Source organism: Bombina bombina, chromosome 1 (genome assembly GCF_027579735.1).
Source record: "Bombina bombina isolate aBomBom1 chromosome 1, aBomBom1.pri, whole genome shotgun sequence".
Taxonomy (NCBI): Eukaryota; Metazoa; Chordata; class Amphibia; order Anura; family Bombinatoridae; genus Bombina; species Bombina bombina.
Window position 1 is genome coordinate 476,255,880 of NC_069499.1, and position 24,507 is coordinate 476,280,386.

The following is a 24,507-nucleotide window of genomic DNA, read 5'->3' on the forward strand; positions in this document are numbered from 1 at the left end:
AAAATGTGCTATACTTGCAACAGTGCACATATTTAAAAGGACAGTCTACTCCAGAATTTTTTTTGTTTAAAAAGATAGATAATCCCTTTATTACCCATTCCCCAGTTTTGCACAACCAACATGGTTATATTAATATATTTTTTAAATGGTATCTAAGTTTCTGCAGACTGTCTCTTATTTCAGTTCTTTTGACAGAATTGCATTTTAGCCAATCAGTGCTGCCTCATAAATAACTCCACTGGAGTGAGCACAATGTTATTTATACGGCACATATGAACAAGCACTGTCTAGCTGTTGAAAAACTGTGAAAATGCACGAAGAGGCAGCCTTCAAGGGCTTAGAAATTAGCAACAAAAAATACCAAGAGAACAAAGCAAATTTGATGATAAAAGTAAATTGGAAAGTGGTTTAAAATTGCATGCCCTATCTGAATCATGAAAGTTTAATTTTGACTAGACTGTCCTTTAATTGAAACATACCTCTCAGCTATTCATTATTAAGGAGGTAAGTAAACCACTAAAGTTTATTCACCCATGTCGTATTGGGATAGAGACCACAAAACTACTGCAATTGTGCTGTTGTGTGTCTATGGACTATTACAAACCTATTTGTACATCTTCTATTATTTTGTCAGGACAATTGCCCAGTATATTCACCGTTTTGATATTGCATATTAATCACATATGTCTGTGCTATATAATATAGGGGTACAATTGATCATGTATATTTACTTATATATTCAGGTACACATACACATATATATTATTTTTCAGTATTAATATGTAGCTATTAGCTAGTGCTGCTTGTCAGTATATAATTGCTTACTGTGAAGATTTTGTACTTTATCAAAATAATCCATGTTTTGTTACTATGATATTCAAGGTCCCCAACATAGCTGCATGATTCCTATCATTATATTACTGGTATAAATATTCACAAATATCCCCATGTTTGTCATACATGGTTCCAGTAAGTCACTTTTTCTATAAACATTAGTGGGGTTCAACCTTGGTTAATGGTCAAATAGAGATACTGACTTGTTTTTCAGAATATATTTACAAAATACATATTTGTCTGTTATACCTTACCAACGAGTGCCATCTTCTGAGTGAAAAATATTCTAACTGCTAAATTTTAGCTTATTAACAAAAATGTTAATTGATCTGTAATTAGTGTTAGCCAATCAATTATGTGAACCTAACCTTATCAGTTGGGGTGGAGTTAAGCACTTTCCATAAAATACACACTCACCCACAAAAGGGGGAGGGGGACACAAGCAGACGGCACAAGGGGCCACACTGAGCATGCATGATGACCACACCCTATCCAGAGGAGATGGGAGGCTAAGCTGACCAGATAGACAAGTCAGGATAATGGCAAGAGAGGGTCCAGGGGTAACCTAAGAGGGTCTTTTTACACTGAACCCCAGTGAAGGATCCCACAAATATGAAACAAACCTATATGAAACAGTTTTGTTAATATGATTTATGATGTTTACATTTATATTGAAAATTGTATTAATGAATCAGGTGAGTTAATCAATTCTGGTTTGCCCTTTATAGTCACAAATATTTTGTTAGGTAATTCCTGTTAACCTGGTCTTATCTGTCGACAATAACACTGGGTCAATCAGGAATCTTGTAATAATATCATTTCTTTCATGTAATTAGCAAGAGTCCATGAGCTAGTGATGTATGGGATATACATTCCTACCAGGAGGGGCAAAGTTTCCCAAACCTCAAATTGCCTATAAATACACCCCTCACCACACCCACAAATCAGTTTTACAAACTTTGCCTCCTATGGAGGTGGTGAAGTAAGTTTGTGCTAGATTCTACGTTGATATGCGCTCCGCAGCAGGTTGGAGCCTGGTTTTCCTCTCAGCGTGCAGTGAATGTCAGAGGGATGTGAGGAGAGTATTGCCTATTTGAATGCAGTGATCTCCTTCTACGGGGTCTATTTCATAGGTTCTCTGTTATCGGTCGTAGAGATTCATCTCTTACCTCCCTTTTCAGATCGACGATATACTCTTATATATACCATTACCTCTACTGATTCTCGGTTCAGTACTGGTTTGGCTTTCTACTACATGTAGATGAGTGTCCTGGGGTAAGTAAGTCTTATTTTCTGTGACACTCTAAGCTATGGTTGGGCACTTTTATATAAAGTTCTAAATATATGTATTCAAACATTTATTTGCCTTGACTCAGGATGTTCAACGTTCCTTATTTCAGACAGTCAGTTTCATATTTGGGATAATGCATATGAATAAATCATTTTTTTTCTTACCTTAAAATTTGACTTTTTTTCCCTGTGGGCTGTTAGGCTCGCGGGGGCTGAAAATGCTTCATTTTATTGCGTCATTCTTGGCGCTGACTTTTTTGGCGCCAAAAATTTTTTCTGTTTCCGGCGTCATACATGTCGCCGGAAGTTGCGTCATTTTTGACGGTTTTTTTTGCGCCAAAAGTGTCGGCGTTCCGGATGTGGCGTCATTTTTGGCGCCAAAAGCATTTAGGCGCCAAATAATGTGGGCGTCTTTTTTTGGCGTTAAAAAATATGGGCGTCACTATTGTCTCCACATTATTTAAGTCTCATTATTTATTGCTTCTGGTTGCTAGAAGCTTGTTCACTGGCATTTTTTCCCATTCCTCAAACTGTCATTTAATGAATTTGATAAATTTTGCTTTATATGCTGTTTTTTCTATTACATATTGCAAGATGTCCCAGATTGACACTGAGTCAGAAGATACTTCTGGAAAAACGCTGCCTGTGCTGGATCTACCAAGTTAAGTGTATCTGCTGTAAACTTGTGGTATCTGTTCCTCCAGATGTTGTTTGTAATGAATGTCATGACAAATTTGTTAATGCAGATAATATTTCCTTTAGTAATGTTACATTACCTGTTGCTGTTCCGTCAACATCTAATACTCAGAGTGTTCCTGTTAACATAAGAGATTTTGTTTCTAAATCCATTAAGAAGGCTATGTCTGTTATTCCTCCTTCTACTAAACGTAAAAGGTCTTTTAAAACTTCTCATTTTTCAGATGAATTTTTAAATGAACATCATCATTCTGATTCTGATAATGGTTCCTCTGGTTCAGAGGATTCTGTCTCAGAGGTTGATGCTGATAAATCTTCATATTTATTCAAATGGAATTTATTCGTTCTTTACTTAAAGAAGTCTTAATTGCTTTAAAAATAGAGGATTCTGGTCCTCTTGATACTAAATCTAAACGTTTAACTAAGGTTTTTAAATCTCCTGTAGTTATTCCAGAAGTTTTTCCTGTCCCTGATGCTATTTCTGAAGTAATCTCCAGGGAATGGAATAATTTGGGTAATTCATTTACTCCTTCTAAACGTTTTAAGCAATTATATCCTGTGCCATCTGACAGATTAGAATTTTGGGACAAAATCCCTAAAGTTGATGGGGCTGTCTCTACTCTTGCTAAACGTACTACTATTTCTACGGCAGATAGTACTTCCTTTAAGGATCCTTTAGATAGGAAGATTGAATCCTTTCTAAGAAAAGCTTACTTATGTTCAGGTAATCTTCTTAGACCTGCTATATCTTTAGCGGATGTTGCTGCAGCTTCAACTTTTTGGTTAGAAGCTTTAGCGCAACAAGTAACAGATCATAATTCTCATAGCATTGTTAATCTTCTTCAACATGCTAATAACTTTATTTGTGATGCCATCTTTGATATCATTAGAGTTGATGTCAGGTATATGTCTCTAGCTATTTTAGCTAGAAGAGCTTTATGGCTTAAAACTTGGAATGCTGATATGTCTTCTAAGTCTACTCTGCTTTCCCTTTCTTTCCAGGGTAATAAATTATTTGGTTCTCAGTTGGATTCTATTATCTCAACTGTTACTGGAGGGAAAGGAACTTTTTTACTACAGGATAAAAAATCTAAAGGTAAATTTAGGTCTAATAATCGTTTTCGTTCCTTTCGTCACAATAAGGAACAAAAACCTGATCCTTCACCCACAGGAGCGGTATCAGTTTGGAAACCATCTCCAGTCTGGAATAAATCCAAGCCTTTTAGAAAACCAAAGCCAGCTCCCAAGTCCACATGAAGGTGTGGCCCTCATTCCAGCCCAGCTGGTAGGGGGCAGATTACGATTTTTCAAAGAAATTTGGATCAATTCAATTCACAATCTTTGGATTCAAAACATTGTTTCAGAAGGGTACAGAATTGGCTTCAAGATAAGGCCTCCTGCAAAGAGATTTTTTCTTTCCCGTGTCCCAGTAAATCCAGCGAAGGCTCAAGCATTTCTGAAATGTGTTTCAGATCTAGAGTTGGCTGGAGTAATTATGCGAGTTCCAGTTCTGGAACAGGGGCTGGGGTTTTATTCAAATCTCTTCATTGTACCAAAGAAGGAGAATTCCTTCAGACCAGTTCTGGATCTAAAAATATTGAATCGTTATGTAAGGATACCAACATTCAAAATGGTAACTATAAGGACTATCCTGCCTTTTGTTCAGCAAGGGCATTATATGTCCACAATAGATTTACAGGATGCATATCTGCATATTCCGATTCATCCAGATCACTATCAGTTTCTGAGATTCTCTTTCCTAGAAAAGCATTACCAGTTTGTGGCTCTGCCGTTTGGCCTAGCAACAGCTCCAAGGATTTTTACAAAGGTTCTCGGTGCCCTTCTGTCTGTAATCAGAGAACAGGGTATTGTGGTATTTCCTTATTTGGACGATATCTTGGTACTTGCTCAGTCTTCAAATTTAGCAGAATCTCATACGAATCGACTTGTGTTGTTTCTTCAAGATCATGGTTGGAGGATCAATTTACCGAAAAGTTCATTGATTCCTCAGACAAGGGTAACCTTTTTAGGTTTCCAGATAGATTCAGCGTCTCTGACAGACAAGAGACGTCTAAAATTGATATCAGCTTGTCGAAACCTTCAATCACAATCATTCCCTTCGGTAGCCTTTTGCATGGAAATTCTAGGTCTTATGACTGCTGCATCGGACGCGATCCCCTTTGCTCGTTTTCACATGCGACCTCTTCAGCTCTGTATGCTGAACCAGTGGTGCAGGGATTACACAAAGATATCTCAATTAATATCTTTAAAACCGATTGTACGACACTCTCTGACGTGGTGGACAGATCACCATTGTTTAGTTCAGGGGGCTTCTTTTGTTCTTCCGACCTGGACTGTAATTTCAACAGATGCAAGTCTGACAGGTTGGGGAGCTGTTTGGGGGTCTCTGACAGCACAAGGGGTTTGGAAATTTCAGGAGGTGAGATTACCAATCAATATTTTGGAACTCTGTGCAATTTTCAGAGCTCTTCAGTCATGGCCTCTTCTAAAGAGAGAATGGTTCATTTGTTTTCAGACAGACAATGTCACAACTGTGGCATACATCAATCATCAAGGAGGGACTCACAGTCCTCTGGCTATGAAAGAAGTATCTCGAATACTGGTATGGGCGGAATCCAGCTCCTGTCTAGTTTCTGCGGTTCATATCCCAGGTATAGACAATTGGGAAGCGGATTATCTCAGTCGCCAAATGTTACATCCGGGCGAATGGTCTCTTCACCCAGAGGTATTTTTTCAGATTGTTCAAATGTGGGGACTTCCAGAAATAGATCCGATGGCTTCTCATCTAAACAAGAAACTTCCCAGGTATCTGTCCAGATCCAGGGATCCTCAAGCGGAAGCAGTGGATGCATTGTCACTTCCTTGGAAGTATCATCCTGCCTATATCTTTCCGCCTCTAGTTCTTCTTCCAAGAGTAATCTTCAAGATTCTGAAGGAATGCTCGTTTGTTCTGCTGGTGGCTCCAGCATGGCCTCACAGGTTTTGGTATGCGGATCTTGTCCGGATGGCCTCTTGCCAACCGTGGACTCTCCCGTTAAGACCAGACCTACTGTCGCAAGGTCCTTTTTTCCATCAGGATCTCAAATCCTTAAATTTAAAGGTATGGAGATTGAACGCTTGATTCTTAGTCAAAAAGGTTTCTCTGACTCTGTGATTAATACTATGTTACAGGCTCGTAAATCTGTATCTAGGAAGATATATTATAGAGTCTGGAAGACTTACATTTCTTGGTGTCTTTCTCATCTTTTTTCCTGGCATTCTTTTAAAATTCCGAGAATTTTACAGTTTCTTCAGGATGGTTTGGATAAAGGTTTGTCTGCAAGTTCCTTGAAAGGACAAATCTCTGCTCTTTCTGTTCTTTTTCACAGAAAGATTGCTAGTCTTCCTGATATTCATTGTTTTGTACAAGCTTTGGTTCGTATAAAACCTGTCATTAAGTCAATTTCTCCTCCTTGGAGTTTGAATTTGGTTCTGGGGGCTCTTCAAGCTCCTCCGTTTGAACCTATGCATTCATTGGACATTCAATTACTTTCTTGGAAAGTTTGGTTTCTTTTGGCCATCTCTTCTGCTAGAAGAGTTTCTGAATTATCTGCTCTTTCTTGTGAGTCTCCTTTTCTGATTTTTCATCAGGATAAGGCGGTGTTGCAAACTTCTTTTAAATTTTTACCTAAGGTTGTGAATTCTAACAACATTAGTAGAGAAATTGTGGTTCCTTCATTATGTCCTAATCCTAAGAATTCTAAGGAGAGATCATTGCATTCTTTGGATGTAGTTAGAGCTTTGAAATATTATGTTGAAGCTACTAAGAATTTCCGAAAGACTTCTAGTCTATTTGTTATCTTTTCCGGTTCTAGGAAAGGTCAGAAGGCCTCTGCCATTTCTTTGGCATCTTGGTTGAAATCTTTAATTCATCATGCTTATGTCGAGTCGGGTAAAACTCCGCCTCAAAGGATTACAGCTCATTCTACTAGGTCAGTTTCTACTTCCTGGGCGTTTAGGAATGAAGCTTCGGTTGATCAGATTTGCAAAGCAGCAACTTGATCTTCTTTGCATACTTTTTCTAAATTCTACCATTTTGATGTGTTTTCTTCTTCTGAAGCAGTTTTTGGTAGAAAAGTACTTCAGGCAGCTGTTTCAGTTTGATTCTTCTGCTTATAATTTCAGTTTTTTTCATTATAAGATTTAAACTTTATTTTGGGTGTGGATTATTTTCAGCGGAATTGGCTGTCTTTATTTTATCCCTCCCTCTCTAGTGACTCTTGCGTGGAAGATCCACATCTTGGGTAGTCATTATCCCATACGTCACTAGCTCATGGACTCTTGCTAATTACATGAAAGAAAACATAATTTATGTAAGAACTTACCTGATAAATTCATTTCTTTCATATTAGCAAGAGTCCATGAGGCCCACCCTTTTTGGTGGTTATGATTTTTTTTTTGTATAAAGCACAATTATTCCAATTCCTTATTTTTTATGCTTTCGCACTTTTTTCTTATCACCCCACTTCTTGGCTATGCGTTAAACTGATTTGTGGGTGTGGTGAGGGGTGTATTTATAGGCATTTTGAGGTTTGGGAAACTTTGCCCCTCCTGGTAGGAATGTATATCCCATACGTCACTAGCTCATGGATTGCTAATATGAAAGAAATGAATTTATCAGGTAAGTTCTTACATAAATTATGTTTTTCTTATGGTCTTCCAGGATTATTAGTTTACCTGATTCTTGCCAGCTATGCTGAGAATTTAAATAACAAAAGTTTCTGTTTCTCTATTATACATGCAAGCTACTGCAAGTAAAATAATTTAGTGATTGTTTTCATTAGTTTAACCTGATAATCATTAAATCATTGTAATGATGTATGCTTATTGATTTGCTTTAGTCAAATATTGCTTATTATTTCTAATAATAATTTTAATAAACTGTTTGTTTATTGATCTGGTCTCAGTTTAATTAATAGACAAATCAGAACTAAAATGATTCAGGTTTTATATATATTATCCTTTTCAAATGATATAGTTCAGAGTGTTATTAAATTGCACACATTGCCCCTGCAAAGTTGGTAACCGCTATTATATATATATGAGTTACATTATCAGAATGATATAGAGGTTCCATAATATTTATTGTGTCTAAACACATAATACACTTTACAGGTACACTACTGAAATAATAATAATATTTATAATAATAATAAGGATAATATTCATAACATTATATTTGGAGGCACAGCAGAGAGTTCAAAGGCTCTATTAATTATTATTTTTTGTTGTTGTTGAAATAATTAACATTTATAAGGTTTGAGTGTAAATTTTATATTTTTAAGCAGTAAACAGTGTTTCTCCTTTAAGTAAAAATGAAACTTTGAGCTTGCTTTACTATCCTTGAGAAGAATGATAACATTGTGAATGTTTTGGTTTTCTTTTTTATAAAAAAAAGTTCTCTCTTGTGTTTGGCTTTGTCGCAGAGAGAAATATTTGTACTTTACATTTAAAGCAGCAGTACTGGTGCTCTATGTTATAAAGAATGATAAATATAAATTGCTAACTACAAAAAACAAGTATTTATATTATATTCTGTCACAGAATCTAACTTAAAACGGCAGTCTGCTGTCAAACTGAATCTCACACATATTACAGAACTCTTTGTTATTTTAAATAACCCCCTCAGAGTTCAATAAATACCTTAGATATAATTTAATGAAGTGATTCAAGTGACACTTAAACACATATATGGTTATTTGGCTACTAACCAGTCAACAACTATAACTATCAAGTTTTATTGCTGCTTAACAACTAAGCTGTGGTCTATAATAAGTGTCTACAAATAAACACCCCTAATTAAGGCAATAGGGGACAGCAAACAAAGGATGCAAGATTTTATCTGATTCTGCTGAATTTACATAACTTGCTAACTTATCTGATTATAGTTTTGATCTAACAAAACTGATTTCTTTTACAGTGACAAGACTGGATGAGTCTTTATTTCTTAATAATACAGTTTTTGCAGGGAACTGTGTTGCTACTACAGAAAATAACATGTTCCCTATTTGTTTAACAGAACAAAGGTGTTCTCATGAGACTTATAAGGCTTCTTATCATGAATTAAGGGTAACGTGAAGTTGCAGGCTGCTAGAAGAGATCTAAGATATACCACAGGAGTCAAAATATTAAAATCAAATATTTATACAAGTCTTTAATAATTGACAAAAAATGACAAAATTTGACAAAAATTAACAAAAATTAACAAATGATGAGATCAGAATGTTGAACCAAACTAATAAACTCACTATAGTACAAAATCTAGGGAAAATAACCCTTTAATTCCTACTACATGAATATAATCCAGAAATGGATTGGTACAGCTCATAAATTTAAATAGTCGTGAAATGTAAGTGTCAATATAACCATAAAAATGAAAAACTGATTTCAAATAAAGAAAGAAATATAATAGTGAAGATAACAATCCAATTAAGGATTAGTTTCTTAGTGAAGGACCCATATTTTTGAGCCTCAAAATAAATTCATTTATCAAATTTAGAATAGATAGTGATAGAAAATGGGATAAAAAATGTATACATATATAGGAACAAATCAAATCCCTGCAATATATAATACTCTTGAGTGTAATGTGCAATAATATAGTACAATCCAAAAATGAGTGAATTAAAGCAATACAATCAAATTATTCAATCAATGCAATACTATCAAAGTTGGGTGGGTCTCACCATTTATAAACCTAAAACTCAACTAGGCTGGTACCAGCTGTAATTCTATTAGCTTTGGGACACACTGGTCTATTCAAATAATAAACTTACATAATAATTGATATAAATCTAGTTATAAATTCATATCAAGTAACAAATTAGATAATAAACTTTTCCAATAATTGATATAAATCTAGTTATAAATTCATATCAAATAACAAATTAAAAACAATTAAAACATTTTAAATGATTGAATGAAATTATTAAATGAAATTATAAAAACGAGTAAGAAAAAATTGTCCAAAAAATATTGTCCAAAAAATATATCAAATCCTGATGAAATGTAAATGGTAGTTCCTTCCTTAAAAGTAAAAGTCCTTGAGTCTATTGAAGTCCAAAGTCCTAATCCTTTGATAGATGTGTATATATAAAAAAACCTAGAAAAAAGGAAAAAAGTGCACTAAACAAAATGTGCTTACTGGGTATGGACTATTGGAAATTTTTTATATATACACATCTATCAAAGGATTAGGACTTTGGACTTCAATAGACTCAAGGACTTTTACTTTTAAGGAAGGAACTACCATTTACATTTCATCAGGATTTGATATATTTTTTGGACAATATTTTTTGGACAATTTTTTCTTACTCGTTTTTATAATTTCATTTAATAATTTCATTCAATCATTTAAAATGTTTTAATTGTTTTTAATTTGTTATTTGATATGAATTTATAACTAGATTTATATCAATTATTGGAAAAGTTTATTATCTAATTTGTTACTTGATATGAATTTATAACTAGATTTATATCAATTATTATGTAAGTTTATTATTTGAATAGACCAGTGTGTCCCAAAGCTAATAGAATTACAGCTGGTACCAGCCTAGTTGAGTTTTAGGTTTATAAATGGTGAGACCCACCCAACTTTGATAGTATTGCATTGATTGAATAATTTGATTGTATTGCTTTAATTCACTCATTTTTGGATTGTACTATATTATTGCACATTACACTCAAGAGTATTATATATTGCAGGGATTTGATTTGTTCCTATATATGTATACATTTTTTATCCCATTTTCTATCACTATCTATTCTAAATTTGATAAATGAATTTATTTTGAGGCTCAAAAATATGGGTCCTTCACTAAGAAACTAATCCTTAATTGGATTGTTATCTTCACTATTATATTTCTTTCTTTATTTGAAATCAGTTTTTCATTTTTATGGTTATATTGACACTTACATTTCACGACTCTATTTAAATTTATGAGCTGTACCAATCCATTTCTGGATTATATTCATGTAGTAGGAATTAAAGGGTTATTTTCCCTAGATTTTGTACTATAGTGAGTTTATTAGTTTGGTTCAACATTCTGATCTCATCATTTGTTAATTTTTGTTAATTTTTGTCAAATTTTGTCATTTTTTGTCAATTATTAAAGACTTGTATAAATATTTGATTTTAATATTTTGACTCCTGTGGTATATCTTAGCCAGTGGCGCTCCTATATATCCCAATCTATGTTCTGTTTTTTAGACCTATTTAGGGGGTCTTTATTATAGTGAGCAGATATCAGTCCTGGGCGCTGGTTACTTATTTTTATACAGAATTGCTAGAAGAGATCTACATTCCTCAGTTGTGCAGTGAGGTCGAATGTCCTGTCTGGAACTGATGACGTCAGGTAGTACCTGGTTTTCTATACTTTAGTTGGGTGACGAACCTAGAGGGGGAAGTATTATTTTTTTTCCCTTCACATAAAAAGGTTATTAACCTAAAACTCAAATACATCTATAGGCCTAGCTTAATAGCTAAATAACTAGGCCTCTTGCTAATCATACTCCTACTGGTGAAAAACTGGATTCCCTATAATATACCATTAGGGGAAGGGAATCTTATAAGAGTTGTAATATACTCAGAGCAAGAAAGTAAGATTAAGACAGCTAAACTAGGCTTTGGTCAGAGGTGTTCCATGAAGAGTGTACAAGGAGATAAGCTTCTGCAAAAGCACTAAGGTACTTTACCAGTAAAAACCCACCTAGGTATAAATAGGGTGAGAAAGGTACAATGTATCCTTGAAATGCTGTACCTAAAGTTTCCTCAGGGTTGCAGAGTCCCCTTTAGAAGGAATACCCTGCCTAAGGTTAATAGGGTGCATATGGTTCAAAAGTCTAAAAGTGCAAAACTGATAAGGGTCCCTAGAATTGGGTAAACCTGTTAAAAGAAGCTAATAAAGTTAAGGCATAGCCGATAACATAAATCCTCCTGATCTTTAGGAACTTAAATTAGTCCAGGGTCAAACATGACTCTAGGATGTTTTGTTTACTAGGCCAAAGTAAATAGGCGATCAAACTGAAGGTAAATATGAAGCTGTTGGTAAGTCTGAAACTAAAACTAGCTTATATTACTTGCTCAATTAAACCAATGGATGAAATGTTTTTTACCATATATTCTGAGTATTATACTTTAATAGTTACACTGCTCAGAACTATCTAGAGGGGTGATTATTGATACTAATCACCTGTTTGGAAATGTATTACAAACTAATATGACAATAAACAAGTGGTATAGTTAATATACGCCTGTATCTATGTAACTGCAAATGGATATGATATCCTAATCAATGATTATTTTACTATTTTACAAATATATGCTAAAGGACTATGGCTTGATACAAATCTGCTTATTAACCAAGGAATATTTGTTTTATTTTTATTCCAGGTATCAACTTATTATTGCTGGAAAAAGAGTGACAGATATGAAAATATCACACTTAATATGTGAAAACTGCATCCAAGTGAAGCATTAATATGATGTAATGACAAAATGTTGCATGTTTAATATACTTTTTTTTCAGGTCCCACATCTCATAGAAAGTAGAGATGTGATGTGACATTACTTTATAGAAATATACTTAATGTGCTATTTCTTTTGTTATAGGTGTCAAGCTTAAACTGACAGATGACCATTAAAGGGACCACCATGTTCTGGGCCATCCTCATACTGTGCCAAGTGTTCCTCATGGATCCATGATGTCTATCAAATACCTTATCCACGCGATGGAGGCCTGATACAGACACAATCATGATGTTTAATCAACCAAAAACCAGCACAATAACTTGTTATACATTGCTGCACACATTCTACTTGGCCACATACACAGAAATAAAGTTGTTCTGAAACAATCTGGTGGTTTGATCCTGACAGTAACTACACACTATACAATAACTTGGTTTATGTTGATGCCTGAAGAAAGAAACTGCAAACTTTACACTTTATTTTGTTTCTTAGAGATGCAGCATTGCAACCACTTACAGGGACATAGACTGTATACACAAGTGGGCATTGCTTGACTGACTTTTGATATTTTCCTACACCAATAAATGTTAAAATATTTTATAAGTTGAATTTTATCCCATTCAGGTACTAAATCACTGTGTACCTGATAAAAGGATATTTATCGAGATTACCTTGTCTCACTCACTCGTGACAGGTCATCTCGAGAGGGGGATTATGTCAGGACAATTGTCCAGTATAATTCACCGTTTTGATATTGCATATTAATCACATATGTCTGTGCTATATAATATAGGGGTACAATTGATCATGTATATTTACTTATATATTCAGGTACACATACACATATATATTATTTTTCAGTATTAATATGTAGCTATTAGCTAGTGCTGCTTGTCAGTATATAATTGCTTACTGTGAAGATTTTGTACTTTATCAAAATAATCCATGTTTTGTTACTATGATATTCAAGGTCCCCAACATAGCTGCATGATTCCTATCATTATATTACTGGTATAAATATTCACAAATATCCCCATGTTTGTCATACATGGTTCCAGTAAGTCACTTTTTCTATAAACATTAGTGGGGTTCAACCTTGGTTAATGGTCAAATAGAGATACTGACTTGTTTTTCAGAATATATTTACAAAATACATATTTGTCTGTTATACCTTAGCAACGAGTGCCATCTTCCGAGGGAAAAATATTCTAACTGCTAAATTTTAGCTTATTAACAAAAATGTTAATTGATCTGTAATTAGTGTTAGCCAATCAATTATGTGAACCTAACCTTATCAGTCGGGGTGGAGTTAAGCACTTTCCATAAAATACACACTCACCCACAAAAGGGGGAGGGGGTCACAAGCAGACGGCACAAGGGGCCACACTGAGCATGCATGATGACCACACCCTATCCAGAGGAGATGGGAGGCTAAGCTGACCAGATAGACAAGTCAGGATAATGGCAAGAGAGGGTCCAGGGGTAACCTAAGAGGGTCTTTTTACACTGAACCCCAGTGAAGGATCCCACAATGTTGATAAATATGAAACAAACCTATATGAAACAGTTTTGTTAATATGATTTATGATCTTTACATTTATATTGAAAAATGTATTAATGAATCAGGTGAGTTAATCAATTCTGGTTTGCCCTTTATAGTCACAAATATTTTGTTAGGCAATTCCTGTTAACCTGGTCTTATCTGTCCACAATAACACTGGGTCAATCAGGAATCTGGTAATAATATCATTTTCTTATGGTCTTCCAGGATTATTAGTTTACCTGATTCTTGCCAGCTATGCTGAGAATTTAAATAACAAAAGTTTCTGTTTCTCTATTATACATGCAAGCTACTGCAAGTAAAATCATTTAGTGATTGTTTTGATTAGTTTAACCTGATAATCATTAAATCATTGTAATGATGTATGCTTATTGATTTGCTTTAGTCAAATATTGCTTATTACTTCTAATAATTATTTTAATAAACTGTTTGTTTATTGATCTGGTCTCAGTTTAATTAATAGACAAATCAGAACTAAAAGGATTCAGGTTTTATATATATTATCCTTTTTAAATGATATAGTTCAGAGTGTTATTAAATTGCACACATTGCCCCTGCAAAGTTGGTAACCGCTATTATATATATATGAATTACATTATCAGAATGATATAGAGGTTCCATAATATTTATTGTGTCTAAACACATAATACACTTTGCAGGTACACTACTGAAATAATAATAATATTTATAATAATAATAGTAATAATAATAATAAGGATAATATTCATAACAATTTATATTATGTAATAGATACAATCACCTTGCACATCGGGGAATTACATAAACCCCACCGGCAGTTCATAAAGTGCCGTAAGTCGGATAAACTAGTGATGTCCAGAAATGAGCGTAAATACAAATTTCTGGAGTCGCCAGTGATTTACGGCACTTTAGAAACTGCCAACGCCTAAGAAAATAAAATAAAAAATATATCAAATCTCCCGTAAAAGTCTAACCCTCCTCCCAAAAATAAACCTGACACGTAAAATCCCTATATCCGCCATCAAACCCACATCGGAACTAATAATAAAAGTATTAACCCCTAAACTGACAACCCCCCACAACGCAATAAGTCTAATTAAACTATTAACCCCAATCTGCAATTTACCCACATTGCAATCTACCTAATTAAACTATTAACCCCTAATCCGACATTAACCCACATCGCAATAAACCTAATAAAGTATATGAAACCCTAATCCGCCATTAACCCACATCGCAATAAACCTAATAAAGTATATTAACCCCTAATCCGCCAAACCCACAAAACGCAATAATCCTAATAAAGCTATTAACCCCTAATCCGCCAAAACCCCACAATACAAATAACTAATTAAATTACTAAGCACCCTAACCTAACACCCCCTAAATTAACACCAACCTAAATTAAAAAAAGTTAAGTTACAATTAAAAAGCTAACATTACTTAAAAATAAAAAAACTAAATTTTAATTAATCTAAGATTACAAAAATAAAAAAGTCTAACATTACATAAAATAATAAACCAAATTATCAAAAATAAAAAAATTAAACCTAATTCCTATAAAAAATTAAAAAGCCCCCCCCCCAAATAAAAACATCCCCTAATCTTATGCTGAGCTACCAATAGCCCTTAAAAGAGCCTTTTGTAGGGCATTGCCCTAAGTTAAACAGCTCTTTGCCTTAAAAAAATACTAAGTCCCCCCCTCTAACAGTAAAACCCCACACCCACCAAACCCCCCAAAATAAAAAGAAACTAACAGTAAAAAATCCTAAACTACCCATTGCCCCTAAAGGGGCATTTGTATGAGCATTGCCCTTAAAAGGGCATTCAGCTGTTTTAAGAGTGCCCAGAAATCCCTAATCTAAATAAATAAAATAAAAAAAAGCCTAATTCTAACCCCCCCAAATAGGTACTCACCGTTCCTGAAGTCCGGCAGAGAAGGTCATGTTCCAGGCGGTGAAGTCTTCTTCCAAGCAGGGACCTCTTCCTTCTTCATCCAGGACCAAGCCGGCGTGGAGAGGAGATGAGCTTGGAGCAGGACCGGCGACCGCGGAGCCATGGAGCGTGGAGGATCCTATTCGTACGATCGCTGCCATACACTGAATAGTGAATTCAATGTACGCATTTAAAAATTGCGTCCCTTGCATTCCTATTGGCTGATTTGATTCTTCAAATTCAAATCAGCCAATAGAATGAGAGCTACTGAAATCCTATTGGCTGATTTGAACATTTGCTCATCTCCGCTCCTCACCGGCTTGGTCCTGCATGCGTTAGGACTAGGAGTTAATATTTTCAGGCAGTTACGGGAGTTACAGTGCTAACATACTCAGCGCAAGGCTTGCTGCGTCTGCCTATGTGTGGCAAGGTGAAAATGGAATAAAATTTCTCCATTTTCGCTGCGTAAGTCCTTGCGCTGAATATGTCATATCGATTTTCGACGCAGTTCTATGTTAGCTTATGAGAGTAAAAATTGCGGCCGAAAAATTGCGGTGAAATATACATGCCGCATTTATATGCGGCGCTGTATATGGGATACCAAAACCGCATAAACCAACCTGTAATCTTGCCCAATGTTTACCCTTCACTCCTATGAAAATAAAAACAAAATTTATGCTTACTTGATACATTTCTTTCTTTCTTGACACGATGAGTCCACGGATCATCTCATTACTAATGGGATATATCACTCCTGCCCAGCAGGAGGTGGCAAAGAGCACCACAGCAAAGCTGTTAAATATCACCTCCCTTCCCTCCCACCGCAGTCATTCGACCGAAGTAAAGGAGAGAAAGGAAGTAATAAGGTGCAGAGGTGTCTGAAGTTTATAACATACTCATACCCTGTCTAAAAAACAGGGCGGGCCGTGGACTCATCGTGTCAAGAAAGAAATTACTTTATCAGGTAAGCATAATTTTTTTTTTTTTTTGTAATGACAAGATGAGTCCACGGATCATCTAATTACTATTGGGAATCAATACCCAAGCTAGAGTACACAGATGATAAGGGAAGGACAAGACAGGGAACCTAAACGGAAGGAACCACTGCTTGAAGAACCTTTCTCCCAAAAGCGTCCTCAGCCGAGGCAAAAGTATCAAATTTATAGAATTTTGAAAAAATGTGAAGAGAGGTCCAAGTTGCAGCCTTGTAAATCTGTTCCACAGAAGCTTCATTTTTGAATGCCCATGAGGAAGCAAAAGCTCTTGTGGAATGAGCCGTAACTCTCTCTGAAGGTTGCTGTCCAGCAGTTTCATTGGCAAAACATATGATACTCTTCAGCCAAAAAGAAAGAGAAGTAGCCGTAGCTTTCTGTCCCTTACGTTTTCCCGAGAAAACCACAAACAAGGCAGAAGACTTAGTCATCTGTAAATAAATTTTAGTGCACGTACCACGTCCAGATTGTGCAGAAGCCGTTCCTTCTGAGAAGAAGGATTAGGAAATAAAGAAGGAACAACAATCTCCTGATTAATGTTCCGGCCAGAAACTACTTTAGGGAGAAAGCCTAATTTGGTACGTAAAACTACCTTATCCGAATGAAAAATAAGGTAAGGAGAACCATACTGTAATGCCGAGAGCTCTGACACTCTACGAGCAGATGAAATAGCAACAAGAAACAAAACTTTCCAAGATAACAACTTAATATCTAAGGAATGCATAGGCTCAAACGGAGCCCCTTGAAGACCCTTAAGAACTAAATTAAGACTCCAGGGAGGAGTAACTGGTTTGAATACAGGCCTGATCCTGACCAAGGCCTGACAAAACGATTGCACGTCTGGTATGTCCGCCAGACGTTTATGAAACAAAATAGACAAGGCAGATATTTGACCCTTTAGGTAACTTGCCGATAAGCCCTTCTCCAAACCTTCTTGGAGAAAGGACAGAATTCTAGGAATCCTAACTCTACTCCAAGAGTAGCCCTTGGATTCACACCAGTATAGATATTTACGCCATATCTTGTGGTAAATCTTTCTAGTCACAGGTTTACGAGCCTGAATCATGGTCTCTATGACCGATTCCGAAAATCCCCGCTTGGATAAAATTAAGTGTTCAATCTCCAAGCAGTCAGCTTCAGAGAAACTAGATTTGGATGAAGGAAGTAGAAGGACCTTCCTCAACGGAAGTCTCCAAGGTGGAAGAGATGACATGTCCACTAGATCTGCACACCAAATCCTGCGAGGCCATGCCGGTGCAATGAGGATCACTGACGCTCTCCTGCTTGATTCAAGTAATGGCCCGAGGAAGAAGAGCGAACGGAGGAAATAGGTATGCAAGACTGAAATTCCAAGGTACCGCCAGGGCGTCTATCAGTACAGCCTGAGTGTCCCTTGACCTCGACCCATACCTCAGAAGCTTGGCATTCTGCCGAGATGCCATGAGATCCAATTCCGGCTGACCCCATTTGAGAATCAGGCTGGAAAACACTTCCGGATGGAGTTCCCACTCCCCCAGGTGAAAGGTCTGTCTGCTCAGGAAGTCCGCCTCCCAGTTGTCCACCCCTGGGATGTCGATCGCCAACTGACAACAATTGTGGGTCTCCACCCACCAAATTATCTTGGCTACCTTTGTGATGGCTAAGGAACTCTACGTTCCTCCCTGATGGTTGATGTAAGACACTGAAATTATGTTGTCCGACTAGAACCTGATGAACCGGGCCAAGGCTAACTGGGGCCAGGCCAGAAGAGCCTTGAAGATTGCTCTCAGCTCCAGAATGTTTATGGGCAGAACAGACTGACTCTGAGTCCAATTTCCCTGCGCCTTTAGAGAGCCCCAGACTGCTCCCCATCCTAGAAGGCTGGCGTCTGTTGTCACAATCACCCAAGAGGGTCTGCGAAAGCAGGTTCCCTGGGAGAGATGATACTGAGACAACCACCAAAGAAGAGAATCCCTGGTCTCCTGCTCCAGCTGTATTCGTGGAGACAAATCCGCATAATCTCCGTTCCATTGACTGAGCATGTTTAACTGCAGAGGTCTAAGGTGGAAATGAGCGAACAGGATGATGTCCATTGTCGCCACCATCAGCCCGATTAACTCCATGCACTGAGCCACTAATGGCTGAGGAGCAGACTGAAGCGCTAGACAAGAATTGAAAAACTTTGATTTTCTGACTTCTGTCAGAAAAATCTTCATTGATAAGTTATCTATTATGGTTCCCAAGAAAGTTACCTTTGTATTTGGAACTAAGGAACTCTTTTCCAAATTTACCTTCCATTCGTGAGATTGCAAAAAAGATAACATTTCCGTGTGGGACCTTGCTTGTTGAAAAGATGGCGCCTGGACCAGAATGTCGTCCAGATAGGTGCGCCACTGCAATGTCTGTAATCGGAGCACCGCTAACAGGGATCCCAGAACCTTTGAGAAAATTCTGGGAGCTGTGTCAAGGCCGAAAGGAAGAGCCACGAATTGTAAGTGTTTGTCTAGAAATGCAAACCTTAGAAACTTGTGATGATCCCTGTGAATGGGAACATGCAGGTACGCGTCCTTTAAATCCACCGTTGTCATAAATTGACCCTCTTGGACCAAAGGAAGAATGGAACAAATAGTTTCCATCTTGAATTTGTTTAGACTCTTGAGATCTAAAATTGGTCTGAAGGTTCCCTCCTTTTTGGGAACCACAAACAGATTGGAATAAAATCTCAGACCTCATTCCTGCATCGGAACAGAAACTATCACTCCCATGTCAGAGAGGTCCCATACACAGTGTAAGAACGCCTCTCTTTTTGTCTGGTCTACAGATAATCTTGAAAGCAGAAACCTGCCTCTGGGAGGAAAATTCTTGAACTCTAGTTTGTATCCCTGGGACAATAAGTCTACTGCCCAGGAAGCCTGAGCGAAGAAGGAAAGTCTGCTCCCCACAAGATTCGGTCCAGGATAGGGGGCAGGCCCTTCATGCCATCTTTGATTCAATAGGAGGCTTTTTGGATTGTTTTCCCTTGTTCCAAGACTGATTGGGTCTCCAGGAAGGTTTAGACTGTTCTTGCTTGGAAGAGGAAGCGGAAGAATTTCCCTTGAAATTTCAAAAGGGACGAAAATTACTCTGACGTCCCTTTTGCTTGTTTCTCTTATCCTGAGGAAGATGACCCCTTCCTTCTGTAATATCAGAGATTATTTCCGTCAAGCCCGGTCCAAACAAGGTCTTTCCCTTGTAAGGAATCGCTAAAAGTTTAGACTTAGATGACACATCCGCAGACCAAGGTTTTAACCATAAAGTTCTGCGGGCTAGAACAGCAAAACCGGAAATCTTTGCTCCCAGTTTGATAACCTGTAGGGAAGCATCAGTAATAAAGGAATTAGCCAACTTAAGGGGTTTTATCCTATCCTGGATCTCATCAAGGGGAGTGTCTGTCCTAATAGCATCAGACAACGCATCAAACCAATATGCCGCTGCACTAGTGACGGTAGCAATGCACACAGCAGGTTGCCATTGTAAACCTTGGTGTAAATGCATCTTCTTGAGTAACCCCTCTAATAGTTTGTCCATAGGATCTTTAAAGGCACAACTATACTCTATAGTGATAGTAGTTCTCTTGGCCAGAGTGGAAACAGCTCCTTCCACCTTGGGTACTGTTTGCCAAGCCTCCTTGATAGAGTCCGCTATGGGAAAAAAAAATTTAAATATAGGAGATGGAGAAAAGGGATACCTGGTCTCTCCCATTCCTTAGCAATGATCTCAGAAGCTTGGTCTGGTACTGGAAAAACCTCTCCCAAGGAAGGCACATCAAAATATTTATTTAGTTTACTGGATTTCTTAGGATTAACTACGACCATAGTGTTGCTATCATCCAATGTAGCTAAAACCTCCTTGAGTAACAGACGGAGGTGTTCTAGCTTAAACCTGAAAGATACAACTACAGTATCTCAAGAGTAATTACATTGTCAGAATCTGAAATTTCACCCTCAGATGCTACCGAAGTATCTTCCTCCTCAGGCTTTTGGGAGGGGGCATTCAAAATAGCAACAACTGCATCAGAAACCTCACTTGCTGAATATTGTTTTTTCCTCTTACGCTTTCCCTGCAACATAGGAAAAGCAGACAACGCATCAGAAACTGCAGAAGACATGAGAGAAGCGATGTCTTGCAACGTAACTCCAGGAGGAGCTAGAGAGGAAGCGCAGAGCACTGCATGTGTGGGCGGTAAACTTTGGGACGCTTGAGGAGAAAGCTGCGGCATATGTTGAACATTGTCATTAGACTCCTGAACAGCATCCGCCTTGGAAAATGTTGGCTCAGAAAAAAGTCTATCCCTATAATTTAAAGTCCTCTCAATACATGAGGAACAGAAAGGGATTGGTTGTTCCACATTGGCATCAAAACACAAAGAACAAGTGACATTTTGCAAAGTCTCTTGGTCCATTCTGACTCGCTCCATTAATAAAAATTAAAATAGAAAAAAATGTTACTGTCCCTTTTTTTTAAATTTTAAACCGTAACTTTTTTACTTAAAGGGACACTCAATCAAAATTAAACTTTCATTATTAAGATAGAGCATGTCATTTTAAACAACTATCAAATTTACTTCCATTAACAAAATGTGCACAGTCTTTTTATATTTAAACTTTTTGAGTCACCAGCTCCTACTGAGCATGTGCAAGAATAAGTGTGTATGTGTTTGTGAATGGCTGATGGCTGTCACATGGTACGTGTATGCATTTGTAAATGGCTGATGGCTGTCACATGATACAGGGGGAGTGGAAAAAGACATAACTTTTAAAATTGTCCGAAAAAAAATCTACTACTCATTGGAAGTTCAGACTAAGTGCTATTGCATTGTCTTGTTTTCTTGCATTTGTTGATTATGCAAAGCTACTGTGTTGACTGGTCCTTTAAGTCTGCAGAATGAGGTATTAAACTAAATAACAGAAAAGAAACACCTCTACACCTCAGCTTATTTGCTGAGATGCCCACCTGCCCTGCTACACCGAAGTTTTGTCCCCTTTCAGTAGATAAACGATCCGGACTCTAGCAGCAGATGAAATGAGCCCTTCTCCAGTCCTAGAAATGAATGCTTTCAGAAATCATGCGTTTCTAGACAGACCCTGGAAATTTTGATCCTCCGCACTAGGAAGTGAAGAAAGTGGCGTGCAATGCAGATTGCCGCCTCACTTAGCTCCGCCCCTCGTGGGCGTCCTCAAAAAACAACAATCTCCCGGTCGGCATATTGTTTTAAAGTTTAACCCCATAAACTGCTGTCTGAGAGTCCTCTCCAGTATAAGAGAGTTTAAGTGTCCCTTATTTAAATTAAAGTGCCTTAAAATAAAATGGTCCCTTTTTTTCTTCTCTCTCTTGGAAATAAAGTGCCCACTGAGTGTCTCTCCTTCCCAGAAATAAATAAAGTCAGCACTTACCTCACAAATTTTTCATTGACACAAGGGTGTGTGCGGTCTGGCACAAAAACAGCACACATGCATTGAGTAAATTAAAAAAAGATTAACTAGACGAATACCGTTTTAATGGGCAAGACAAGCCATAGCTAAACCCCAACAGGCAGTGCTCCATTAGCCTGACATATGTTGTTACTAAGTGTCTCAGACATATTGAGGTATACACTCTTTCCATCCTAATAGAATAGAGGTGTCAATATGAAGTCATGACTTGACTGGATGGGAAGTATATTCCAAGATGTGCCAGTCTATTTATGACTGATCTCAAGGAACATTTTCTTCTTCAAAGGAAAACTAATCCCCTGATACACCGTTGACACCAGAGAGATATATTTAACATCTTGTTAGGCACTTAAACCCTTCCAGGAGAATTTTAGCAACTAACATCCACCAAGTTCGTTCAGGCTTCATTGAAGCTGCAATTTAAATAATATTTTTTATAAAATTTCACATATTTTTCTCCTAATATTGTTCCATTTTAATTAGTGAAATTAACGCTTATTCTAGAAAACACTTTGTCAATAAACCAGGGTGGATAAAAATCAACGTTTAAAAAAAAAATGTTTTTTTAAATTTAAATCTGATTTTTTTAAAATTTAAATGGGATTTTTTTTTTTAAATAAATTGCTTTTTGAAGAAAAATCTATATAAAAGATAGTTTCTATTTAAGATACATATATATATATATATATATATATATATATATATATAATCTAAAGGTTATTCATCCTGTAAATCATTTGGTAAATTAATTCCATTAAACCATTTACAATGTCATGCTTTATCAGAGGTTTCTGTAAGATTATTTTGGGCAATTTTTCTATCTTGGTTTTCTAGTTCTTAAAACTGTGAATTTGTGCCTGCAGAAATAAAATGCCTCTTCTTCATAGCACAAATGATATAAAATAAACATACAGAGTTGAGAAATATACCTTAACCCCTTAATGACAAGTGACGTACCAGGTACGTCCTGCAAAAACTTGCAGTTAGTGACAATGGACGTACCTGGTACGTCACTTGTCTAAGAGAGTGCTGGAAGCGATCGCAATCGCTTCCAGCAGCTCTCAGGGTATTGCAGTGATGCCTCGATATTGAGGCATCCTGCAATACCCTTTAGAAAGCATCCGATGCAGAGAGAGCCACTCTGTGGCCCTCTCTGCACCGGTAGCGATGCGGCCGGTTCGTTGGTGGGTGGGAGCGCAACAGGGAGGCGGGTGGGCGGCCCATCGCTACCCGGCATCCGGCTCCTGTTAGTGCAATGTGCACGCCGGGTGCCGGGAGCGTGCGCGTGTGCGCATGCGCGTGCGGGTGCGCGCGCGCGATTACCTACCCACACTGACACCAATGAGTGGGAAGAGGGGGGGGAAAGTAATAATATAATAATAAATATATGAGGATCTGGGAGGGGGAGGGGGTTGGGGTATTGTGGGGGGCTGCTACACTACAGAAAAAATTAAAATGGAAATAAAAAATAATAAAAAAAACACTTTTTTGGGGGGCAAATTGGGTACTGGCAGACAGCTGCCAGTACCCAAGATGGCGGCAATTAGGTAGGGGAGAGGGTTAGAGAGCTGGGGGGGGGATCATGGAGGTTGGGGCTAAGGCAGGAGTCCATCACAGCTAAAACATTTTATTTTTTTTTATTAAAAAAAAGAAAAACTCCTTTTATTTAGTACTGGCAGACTTTCTGCCAGTACTTAAGATGGCGGGGACAATTGTGGGGTGGGGGAGGGAAGAGAACTGTTTGGGAGGGATCAGGGGGTGGGATGTGTCAGGTGGGAGGCTGATCTCTACCCTAAAGCTAAAATTAACCCTGCAAGCTCCCTACAAGCTACCTAATTTAACCCCTTAACTGCTGGGCATAATTTACGTGTGGTGCGCAGCAGCATTTAGCGGCCTTCTACTTACCAAAAAGCAACCCCAAAGCCATATAAGTCTGCTATTTCTGAACAAAGGGGATCCCAAAGAAGCATTTACAACCATTTGTGCCTTAATTGCAGAAGCTGTTTGTAAATAATTTCAGTGGGAAACCTAAAGTTTGTGACAAAATTTGTGAAAAAGTGAACTTTTTTTTTTTTTTTTATGACATTTGGCGGTGAAATGGTGGCATGAAATATACCAAAATGGGCCTAGATCAATACTTTGGGTTGTCTTCTAAAAAAAAATATATACATGTCAAGGGATATTCAGGTATTCCTGACAGATATCAGGGTTCCAATGTAACTAGCGCTAATTTTGAAAAAA

The 24,507-nt window shown here is 37.2% G+C and overlaps 1 protein-coding gene across 2 annotated transcripts in view; it reads right to left on the bottom strand.

The window, feature by feature from the left end:
- Window positions 1–24,507, bottom strand: part of CCDC141 (coiled-coil domain containing 141) — a 796,073-nt gene that overhangs the window by 516,783 nt on the left and 254,783 nt on the right. The window lies entirely within an intron of this gene.